This window comes from Passer montanus, unplaced genomic scaffold, assembly GCF_014805655.1.
Source record: "Passer montanus isolate IOZ18808 unplaced genomic scaffold, ASM1480565v1 scaffold3, whole genome shotgun sequence".
In the NCBI taxonomy this organism is placed as follows: Eukaryota; Metazoa; Chordata; class Aves; order Passeriformes; family Passeridae; genus Passer; species Passer montanus.
Genome location: NW_024367707.1, coordinates 10,125,796 through 10,138,095, shown reverse-complemented (window position 1 = coordinate 10,138,095; position 12,300 = coordinate 10,125,796). Strand labels below are relative to the sequence as shown.

Here is a 12,300-nt window from a genome sequence, read left to right as displayed (position 1 = left end):
GCAGTCCATGGACACTGCTGAAGAGGGAGGAGATGCACCAGCCTCCGCTGTGCCTGCTCCCCTGCACTGTTGGGGCTGCTCATGGCCAGCAGAAAATGCAGGGAATCAGTTCACCAAAGGGTTGCACAGCTACTGAGGCTGCTCCAGTGGGACGACAGCAGCATGTACACAAGACAGGGAGAGCAACATAATCAGAAAGAACAATTTTTGGTGGAAGCAGCCTTGTTAAATTAGTTCAGTTATCCCATAATATATCTTCAGTGCTAACAGTACAAGTAACAAAACTCCTAAATTGCCAATGATAACTAATAAACAAACAAGCAAACAATCCCATAACACTTGTTGAAGCAATGTGGGATTTTGGTGGTCTGTCTGAGGCCAGAATTTGATGTATACTATAAACAAAATATAAAGCAAAAATAGTAATAGAGCCAAATTTTTAAGACTGAACAGGACACCTTTTACTCCCAAAGTGATACTGCTTCACAGCACTAGAAAAGAATTAACCTGACTTCTGATTCTTAAACAAGAATAGTGAAATTATGTATGTAATGTATTAGAAAACAAAAGACCAAAGCTTCAAAAGACTTTTCTTGTACCCAGCATGCCCAGTTTAAAACAGCTTCCCATTAGGGAAGCACTTAGCTTCTTTGGGGTTTATGACATACTTTCCTTATGAATTTTTCTGTAGAAACAGTGACTCAGAGGGAGCAGCCTGGAGACACGCAGCTTCCAAGATCGGATATTTATTTGCCTGACCTTGCAGACCTCCTTGGGAAGGAAATGAGTTCCTCCAAGGAAAACACGTGACAGCAGATTCAGCCTGTTCTGCAAGCAGGAGTCATTCAGTGAGGCACTCCAGTCTGGAACCTCAGGGTGAACCAGGGTTTCTACCATGCCTACAACATGTCAGAAAAAAACCCCAAACCAAACTACAGGAACAAACATGCATTCCCCTCTTTACCTTCTCTTGTTTTCTTCCTTAATGTGACAGTTCATTGTAAACTATAATCAGAGTCATTACAAAATAAGCTCTCCCACATCTGAATTTGTTACATGACAATAATTTACCTGTAACACAACAATTTACTTGTACGCCTTTACTGCAAACACTCAACTCTGCACACAATAGATGCAAAAACTAGACTAAAATTAATTCCTAATTTATTCAAAATGATTTTAATATTAATCTGAAGCTTTCACTGTTGGAATGAAGTATTATGAGATTTTATAGAACTACAAATTGGTTTTATTTGATTTTATTTTGTTTTCCCTTAAGTGTAGTAGTGACTTATTTGGCAGAAAAATTACATTGCCTTCAATACTAAATCAATTAGGCAGAGCAAGAACCCATTTAAAACTACTCAAAATTCAGAAATCATTTAAATGTTTTTCATTTTTTCAGAAAAATGTTTTAGTAGCTTATCATTCTCTTTACCCAACCTCTTCTAACAAAAGACATTACCAGAAAATTATTAACCTGAAGAGGTAGTTTTACTTGGAGTAATTCACTGCATATTCAGACAAACATTTTCAACTAGTATAAATATGAACAAACCTGGAAGTAATCAAGGAAATTAATGGGGTAAAAAAAGGTTCCTCAGAGGAACCTTTTTTTACCCCACTAATTTCCTTGATTCCTTTTCTTTCCTTGATTTCTTTCCTTTTCTTACCCCAAAAGAACTGCAGTAATAATTGCATTCTGCCTGCATAAGAATTTTAGTGCATCAAAATTTCAGAAGTGTGTACCTACCAAGTCTGAGCAGAAAGCTAATTCAGCAGAGGCAAAAAAGTGCAAAACCACAAAAAAGCTTCATGGTGCTGCTCTGTTTGGTGGATTTGACTGGAAAGGTCAGTTTTTCCTCAAGAGTGATCATAAGCAATGCTCAAAAGAGGGTGAAAACATTTTTGTACGGCTAATATAATGCCCTTTCCCCCACAAGCTCCAGCATATTTTTGAAGTTGAAGGTTGTAATCAAAGGCATGGCCAAGAACAATGTTGGCCCATACTTAAGGGACACAGGCACGAAAAGACTGAATAATTGTATAAATTCACCCAAATTTTGCATGATGTAGCAGGCATCTCATGGGTCCTTTTTGGTAAGTGGGCACCTCATTGGCTCCTGGGCTGAAGAAAAGCCTCAATGCAGGAGCTCTCTCACATGACAGATTTTTCAATGTAGTTGAAATGAGTTCTATTTTAAAATGAGATGAGTTGTAACACCCAGTGCCAGCCTTCCAACAGCAAGCACTTACCCACAAAGCAAATGCAGCTCACCCCTGGCAAGCTGAAGAGCTCCCTGTGCCATGGGAGAGTCTCAGCACTGGCGAGGCCATCCTGGAGTGACCCACTGCCCCAGCAGCCCCCTGTCCACACAGGGGAAGCACACACGATCATACAGGCAGCAGGAGATCCATCACTGCTGCAAAAACACAGGAGCTTTCACTACCAAGCATTCACTTCTATCCTTCTCTTACTTATCTGTACATATATTTCCCTCTCTTTTATAGCTGACAGACTATAGTCCATTTTGTTATATTGGGAAACACATTGGAAAAAATATATTTTTGGATTGAGAATTTAAAGTTCTTTTTTTAAAAAACTACATTCAGGTATCATTTGCAGTATTTTAGCAGTTACTTGAATTATTCCTTTGAAGGGACTTCTTGCATGCATGTGTTGCAAGTCTTTGGACAAGAAATAAAATATTTTAAATACCTATTCAGATGAACCTTCATTCATACACAGATCAGAATTTTCTCTTCTCTTTAGTAACTAATTATTAGGATAGATATTGTTCAAACTGAGTTTGAATGAATTATAATCTCCATATGCTGCTCTCTTAATTTGGAAATAAGTTTTGCACACGCTGTCATTAGCTATAGCTTAACAAATCTGCTTGATGCTTCTACCACAAGACACACATGTTGTGAACATTTGCTCATCTTTAATCTCTTTCAAAGTCTGACAGTATCCTAACAAATAACAAAGCTCTAGTTCATAGTCTCACATTTCAGAATAGTCAGGACATCTCCAAAAATGCAGATGCATTTCAGGGGGAAGGCTACTGAAGTGTGGGAACCTATGGAAGTTCCAGCTGGTCTTAGAGCAAAGCTCTGAATGCTTACCAAGAGAATATTAATGTGTAATACAGGTCCAGTGCAGAAACAGAGCTTCTTCTTTTTTACTTCCTCAGAGGAAGTTTTTATTTCTCCAGTAGTTAATGAAAAATAAGGTATTTTCTATTTCACTTTTGTTATTTTTAACTATCAACCAGATCTACATGTAGAAAATTTCTCAGATATTGAAACACATTACAAGCTTGAATGGACATTATTATTCATAGACAGCATGACATCCCAGTCACCGTGACCTGCATGGGGTAAACAGGAGAGTTTGAAAAGTCTCATGTTTTGTTGTATATGTGTGGATAGTCCCAAAGAGAAGAGAAAAGCTGGATTATTTAAACTGGGCAAGCACTTTTTTCTTCATCTGCTTCAAATTGGCCATTGCCTCACCCAACTCTGATACTCTGAGTATGTTAAGAAATCTTTCAGTAATATTTGCTATCAGAGATGTTCCAGCTAATTTGTAGTCAAACACCTAATTGTTTCTTCTGAGGCAGAAATAGAAGTTTAATATCTATAAAGTACTTCAAAATGTCCATGAATTACTGGTAGAATGACAGTAAACAATACAAAAAAAAGCTGTAGTGCTTAGTGTTTTAGGTATACCCCTGGACAAGAGGTATTTGAACAATCCCATCCTGATATAAGTCTTGGGCTGCAGGAGCTCTACCCCCCAGCCCCTCACTCCCATCCCTTCACTCAGCCTAAGAGCAGGTTGATGTTCCCATCTTCATCTGTCCTGGTATTAGCAATGATTTATCACCCACAACTGGTGAGCCTACGGTAAACAATGGTGAAAGAAATGATTAATGCAGTATGGCAGTAGGAAGTCATTGCATCAAAAAGGCTGCACATTTTCCTATTTATTAGAATGAGCTGATACATAATTTACATTAAAGATCTCTTCTCATTGGACAATGATTTTATCTTCCTTTTATTTTGAATAAACCTTAAAAAATAATTTGATATCAAACCCAAAACTGCATTAAGAAATTAAAGCTGAAACACTTAGAAGAGAATCTTTTTCTCATAGGATATGAGAGATTCTCTCATATTTTGGATTTTTTTTTTTTCAAATTGAGGGTGTGTAGGTTTCAGTCAATTGAGAATACTGTTATAGCAGTAACTAACATCAGTTTCAAGATAAGAAGTAATTTCTTCGACTGGCACATAAGGAAGGACATACAGAGCCAGAAACTGCAGTGGCACCTCTTCTCTTAGATGAAGAGTAGAAGAATCCAGGCTTTTCAACATAAGGACAAGGGAAGGTGGGGCTATTTTATTTCAAACCAAAATAATTATATGAAATCAAATAGTATTGTTTTCACTGGCTAGTGAACTAGCCAATATTAATTTCAAACATTATTTTAAACTTGGCCATTACATGATGCAAACAGCTCACTTGAATATTACTGTGACCATAAAAAATGTCTATGTACCCATCATGCTTGCTGTTGTGTTTTGTTCTAAGGATGGCTGAACGAATATTCTTTGCAGCTGGGATTACATCTGAAGTACTTGTAAAAGAGCTTATATTATAGGACTTTCTGTTTCAACTGAGCCTTTGGGGATTATCAGAGTAAAAAGAAGTAAATTAATTTCTATACTTGATAGATGTAGTTGGCAGAGATACTAGTATAGGGGAACTGTCTAAAAGTCAAAAATACCCACAGAGATTTTATTTTCTTTTTTTTCTTTCCTTTTTTTAATTTAAAAAACCCCTCAACTGTCATGTAAATCTGAAACTTTATTATTCCATCAAATTATCTTTGACCTTCAAACTTTCAGCATTTGATTTCTGCAGCCACTCTTCTCTGGGCCACAAAAAGGCTATGAGCAAGAGGTCTGGGGTAATTTAGAAGACCATTCTGAATATCACAACTAATTGAACAGGTAAATAACAAAATGAAAAAGTTAGCCATATGCACTCTAGCTACTTTTCTCATCTGTGCTGAATTTGATTACTTTCACAATGTAAAATATAATTATAGAATCATACTGCTACTTTATGTTAATATGGTCAACATACTGTAAGGAACCTAAAATTGTAAAGTTTCAAAAAAATAAGACTGAGACTACATTTAGACAGGAGATTTTCAGTTCTCAAGAAATGCAAAGTTTGTGAACATGGAAAAAACCCCAAACCAATACACACTCTTGTTTTCCGTCAAACTGACAGAACTTTGTTCATGTAATAAACATAAAAATATAAATAGCCCAGAAATTCTGGAAGTGCGATAGGCATAATTGAGATGAACAGGGGAAACCCTTTCTACATAACCTGTCTATGAGCCTGTCTGTGAACTCATTGCTTTTGTCTTTTTCTGACCCTCTCTGCTTTTCAGAATCACAGGGAGCTCTTACAGAGAAGTCACAGTGCATGTGCAAACACAGGTGCTAGTAGGGGGCAGAGAATTTTCTAAGTTTTTGAAGTGCAGTATTAGCTACTGCAAAGAATCACATCTTGGCAACTGGGAACAGCTGAAAATGGATTATTCATCTTTAATGGAGAGGATCTGTAAGGTACAAAAGCAACCCAAACAAAAGCAACCCAAAGGCCCAGTCTTTCAAGCACATTTTTCTGAGGCACTGAAATAACCCTGTAGATGCAGCCCTTCCACCCTTGTAAACGGAGATATTGCATAGGACCAACATGCCAAACAAAAAAGAAGTATGTATAAAAGTATTATGACTACTCCAGCCTGTAGAAATTAAAAAAGAAAAGGCTATCATAAAAATCAATCCTGCTGGCACCATCAAGGCTAATCATCAAGAAAGTCTGTGGTATGTATTACATGTTTATTAGCTAACCAAGCTATTTTAAGCATTCTACTGGTGAAAACAATGCACTTTCAACTATTTGTTCTGCAAAAGGGTAAGGATTACTTAAATAAGTGTTTTCAGAAGGTGTAAGAATAACTCAGTATAGTCACACTATGATAAAATTAACTTTTTCTTTGCTCTTCTTCAATTTTCACTGGCTTGAGACAACTGGAAAATAGATTTGCCAGAGCAGCATTATAAATGAGATGTGAAAGCTGTGAAGGACAGGAATCCCCTTGCCTCAGGTTCCTGGTGTGGGTGTTTTCTCTCAAGGACAAAAATGTCCTCCCAGCAAAAGAAAACACTTCTAGCTTGGACAGTCAAGGGATGCCCACAGAGATGGGAGTCTGTATGACTGGTTTTGGGGAGAGGTAAATACAGATGGGAGAGAAAGGGAGCGCAGTCTTATCACTCATATCAGGCTTTGAGTCCAAAGTGTGCTTTAGCAACCCAACACAGCTTTCCAGTCCATGACCTTCTGCAGGAATTTCCCTTGTGATGGACTATTCAGGCTTTCCAAATTAGGCACCATTTCTGTTTGTTATAAACCCAGTGTAAGATTCCCAGTGCTAATGACATGTACAAGTATTGTTGTTTTGATAGAAAGTGTACATTTTACTTAAGAAAGAGGGTCAAAGTAAAACATAACAGTTGTAAAGACCAAAATTAGAAGGATTATACTGGGATCATTGCTAAATTTGTTTGTGTTTTAAGATCAGAAAAAGTGAAACAAAAAAAGATGTCATGAAAATTATTCAACATAAGATGGCGAGCTAAATGCTTTAGTTCTTAACCTCCATCTCATGCTCCTGTAATTGTGTGTCATTACTGGTCAGAGTTAAAATAATTTGGGTTTCTCTTCATGGATTAATTTAAAGTAATAAGTTAAATCTTGAAAAAAATCTGAATGATAAGTTTTCTGCCGTGCTTCTTTGGGAGACATTTACATCCAGATTTTGGGGTGGGGTTTTTCCTGTTTCAAGTCTATCATTAACAACCCTCATATTTGTCTGAAAGTGCATTTGCTGCCATATTACTTTTTAAAATATTTTCATTCAAACATAGTTATGCTTTACAATAAATTCAGATTATACATACCCAGAGACATACACATTTATACCCTTGACACACCTCCCAATGCCACTGAAGACTGTGTGCTTTAGCCTACTGTCCGTGCTGAGTGGTTTTTGCCTTATGCCCCCTATTAGCATTATCATTCCCTGGTAAAGCACTAAAACAATTTATTGACTCATTCTATTTATCAGCTATAACAAAATGCACTGTCAAACTAAAACCCTTAAACATTCTCCTTTTGAAGACAACTTGTTTGTTACTTTTCCTGTTACCAACACTATCTTTATTACTCTGGTAGGCAGACTACATTTTCTAAATGTAAATTCCCAGTGTTGTAAAACAGTTTGTTGGTTTGCCTTTATACTCTACTTGTTCAATATCCACATTTATCACTTTATTATTTACTGTTTCTACACAAATCCTCATTCCAAGGGAGTATCTGTTGTGAATTATGTTCCACCAACAACATTCAATCATTGTATTACCTAAAAACATACCAAAAATGAAAGGTCAGGCAAGAGGTCATTACAATACACCAGTTTAGAGCTTGAAAATGGACTTAAAGCCTGTTATCTGAACAGTTTGGACCCTAACCATGGAAAAGTATGACAGTATATTTTATTTAACTTTTAGTCCGTCTTCCCTGGAAAGCAGGGTCATGCAAACAAAGATAATAATGCTGTACTATTCCCAATTTTGTTTAGTTCTTTAATTTTTCCTGAATAGATTAGACCTTCAACACCATCATTTCCACTAAAATTGAAGGAAATATACTATGTGAAAGACTTGCCAACTATTAAATATTTTTAATTAAGGTTTAAAAAACTGGCTTATATTATTTGAGGGATCTTGGGCAGATAAAACCCCCTAATCTCATAGTACTTATAACTATTCTAAAATCATAGTTCATTGTCCACAGTCATATACATGAAGAACTTCAAAATGTATCTAAAATAAACACATACATATATTCTCCCCTGATAAAAAACTAATTTTGGTATTCTGTATTAATACTTTCTGTTATCCTTCTAAACTCTGAAAATAAATACCAAATGGAGGAAAAAGACACAGCAGATAACATCAAGCTAAAGAGAGAAATTTCTAAAGTCTGCCTTAGTAATTATATTTCAATGTAATAAAATAAGTGTGGATGGAAAATTGTTGTAATAAAAGAGCTTATTCCTACATCAATCCTCTTCCATGCAACAACTTCATATTTTTGGATCTTTCCAAATACTGAAGCATAACCAGTTAGTTATATTTTTGCATCTATTTCTGGTTTAAATAATTAAGTAATATCAAATAATATTCCATAATAATCACTGTGATCATTCATCATTTTAATTTAATAAAAAAATTGTACACTGAAATATCTATCAAGCAGTATCTAATCTAATAATAATAATGCAATGATAATATGAAGCTGCATCTAATCTAATAATAATGAAAGTTCATGAGCTCTACACTTTGCCAGGATGGATATGATGTTCTAACTATATATTAAACTTGCAAAACTGGCACTACTCTCAATCTGTTATGAACAATGTAAAGGAAGGTGCCATTTATCCAAATGTTTAATAACATGTATCACCATTCCACTGACATACCATGTCTTTCTATATCGATGCTGAATTGATTTTTGTCTTTTTGCTTTTATATATTCTCTATATTCTTTACATATATTATATCAACTCAGCATTAATAAATTTCAAACAAAAATATGGTGAACCAAAGCTAAGCTACAACAGTTTGATTCAGCAAAAGTTCTTTCTTGACCAAGCATTAGAAAAATTGTGCCAAAACTATTTTTGGCAAGAAGATATATGTTAGAGGCTAAATGCTAAGTAAATAGGAAGACAAGTAAAAAAATTCATTTCCATGGTGTTATGCTGGCTTTACACCATTTCAAAACACATTTTACCGTCTTTCTTTTTCTTTTGTTATACCTCTTCAGGGCTCTTTGCTAATATTAAATGAGCGACATATTTCCATCCACACCTTGTAAGTTTGTTCCTCCTCAAATATTCTCTATTGTTCAAAATAAATCTTATCTTACTGGGGTTTTCCTCATGTCCCTGAGTTTAAATACATCTATCAAACAATGGTAATTTTATTTTTTCTGGGGAAAAAAAAAAAAAAGTGTGTTTAAATTGTCACTTTCTTTTTATTGCAACAAGACAAAAAAGTGAAGAATCAATATCAAAATTAGCCATAAATATTTTCTTTGAGGTAATATGGTGTGGTATACACAGACATTTATTCCTTCTGTATTTAAAACCTTGGTTGTTTTTCCTGCTAAAAATAATTTTTATCACAATTTTGATCACCACACCATAAATCTTGTGTATTACCAATATATTTCCTGTTCTTGGTTTTGGTCATGGTTTATTGCTTTTTCCATTACTAATATGCATTTGTTTACGATCAATTTTAAAAAGAAAAATAAAAACAAAAGCGCATCTATAAGCACTAGGCCAACAGTGAGCACGAAGGTGGTATCGTGGCTGAAGGAACACAAATGCCCTCAGTTCCCCCTGCTCCAGTTCAGGTTGAGAAATAGCAGCACCTCTCAGGGCTGGAGATATCTTTGCCGAAGGAAAGCACTTTCTCATTTTGAGATGTCCGCTATTGTTGTTACACTCACTGTTAAACACAGTTCAGTGTAGACACCTCTGCTGGACAAGAGTACAGAACTCCTAATTAAGGAGCTCCATTTTTGCCACAAAAGGAGTTAGATTGTAATGGAAGATTTTGTCCTATGCTTAATGAGGGGTGAGATATTGTTTAAACCACTAGCAACACCACTGCAAGAAAATGCAAGTAATTAGCATAGCTTAACACCCAGAACAGCACCAGTTGCTGTTGTAAGTACCAGTGGTGTCAATTTAAAAAGAAAAATCAAAAGAAAGTCACCTTAAGAGGGTGAGCTTTTCTTTTTGAAAGGTAACATTAACCACACATTTTTAACTGATCACACTATGATCATACTATTGGTTATCTCATTCTTTCAGACGTTTTTTTAAAGACTGGAGTAGCCTATATATCAAACCGCATGTATACTAAAAAGTCACAGCAGCAAAACAGCAAGCAACAACCCATTTTCTCAAGTGGGGATTTTCTAATCCATTTTAGCATTTAATTTGCCAGGGTGTGTGCACATTACCCGTAAGTTAGTGAAGACCATCTGCAATCTCATGCCTAATATTATGTTACAGAAAGACCAGAGACTCAGGAGGTCATATCACCCTTAAGGAAGGAAGAGGAAGAGGCCTGAATGTGAAAATGGACATGAAATTTTTGAACATCAGCTACCAAATGCTGGTGGAACTGGTATAGCTCCTACTTCTGAGGGATAAATGCTAATCTACAAAACTGAAAATCTCATTTTCTAAGATTGATTTGTAAACCAGAACTCAGTCCTGTGATGGGAGAGGTAACAATAAAAGGAAAGCCATTACTTTCAGATTACCTTCTTGTGAACAGAGAATGGATGCTGGAGCTGCATGGAAACCACCAGGACTAGTGTTCCTGGACCAGAGCATAAATGGGTTGTATATGTGGTGTACTTGGCATGACTGATGTCATCACTGGCATTACCAACATGAAATAGGCTTCTTCATGACTAAGATGAGAGGAACACGATTTCACATGGACTACCAATCGTGTGCATAAAGGTCTTTTATATAGTTTGGGTACAAAGAAATTCTTTGTCTAAAAAAAATCAAACAAATAATGTAAGTAATGCTATGAGTTGTCATTCTGAGACAAGAGCTATTTGGCTCAAGTCTACACTAACCATTAAACTAGAACTTTAATTAGTCTTCAAGGTAGCTGGTGTAAAGATCTTTAGTAGACTTAGAACTTCAGTTGCCTTACTTTTAGGTTAGCTAAGCTGGGTGACATCCAATGTGAATGTTATTTATCTTTTTAAGCTTCAGAGCTTGCTTAGTCATCTTTGCACAGAAAAGACACAGATCATGAAAAAATACACTCATTTTCTTCCTATCAACAGTATTGAGTCAAAGATCACACAAGCAAGAAGACAAACCTTTTAAAGTCTACTTTCAAGACTTGCATTATCTATGTGCAACAAGACCAAGAAATGTTTACTCCTTTTTTTTGCATCATCAAAAATATGCTTATCCAGTATGTAATGTTGAACATTCTTTCATGTTAAATAGTGTATTAATAGTGGTATAAAGTTGGTAATCAATACCTTGTTATGCCCCTAAATAGTAGTACCTGTTAAGGATGTAAGCTCACTGGATTAATAAAAAGCACAGTAAATCCAGGTGGCTATTCACCTTTATGGCCCATGCTAATGTTATCAATGATAAAACTATGAAAATAACAAATTAGTTCAGAATAAAAGAAAGCAAAAATAACTCTTTGGTAAATAAAAAAGAGATGAAAGGAAGTTATCAGTCTTTAAGAGATGAAAGGAAGTTATCAGGTCCAGGTAAAGAAGTGTCAATCATTATGTTAATATGAATACGATGTGCATGTTTGCACAGCATAGAGGCGCAAAACCTGCACAGAATGTGTGTGCAGATTTCACCACTGAGCATCTAAAGTTATCGTAGACATGAGTGCAGACACATGCTTTAATCTGAAAGTATTTCAGTTAGTTAAACCCATAATTCAGTGTTTTTTCCATGTTCAAAATTCTGTTTGGGAAGGCTGGCAGATGAACCTTGCTCTCCATGCTTGTGATTTCTGGATTGCAGTCCATGTTTAAAAAATCCACCCACAGCTGCACACAGGCACATGCAAACCATCTGGAAGGAGCAGGTGGAGGAAAGTGGGGGATGCCAATTCCTGCCTTGGCAGCACAGGAATCAGCATGAGAGAAATGTACACGCAGGTGGGCGTGAGGTCACCTGCCTTGGCCTCAATGTTCAGCAGGAGTTCTGCCTCTGCTGGCAGCCTGGAGAGTCTCCAGAGCACCCTGAGACCTGGCTGCCCACTGCCACCTCACCCAGGGTATCCTGCACAGAGCCAGGCTAGGGGATCGTCCCAGCTACCTGGTAGGACATGTTTCAGAAGCTTGTGGGACTGTGGGAATGCTGCAAGATCAAAAACAATTTTGGCTTTGTTACCAGGATTGCACTGCCTGCGAGCCCGGTGGGAGGCAGCGCAGGAAGAGCAGAGCCGGCGTTCAGCTTCCCTGGCTGGATGGGCAGCTGGCATCCCTGAAGCCAGCACAGATAAATGCATCTCCTGTTAGTGGTGATGTGAATGGCCTTTCACAATGAAAGCAACCTAATGAAAAAT

At 36.5% G+C, this 12,300-nt stretch overlaps 1 protein-coding gene across 4 annotated transcripts in view; it reads right to left on the bottom strand.

Annotated features, from left to right (window-relative positions):
* MID1 (midline 1) overlaps nt 1–12,300 on the bottom strand; it is a 238,773-nt gene that overhangs the window by 82,077 nt on the left and 144,396 nt on the right. The gene's annotated exons all lie outside the window — the stretch shown is intronic.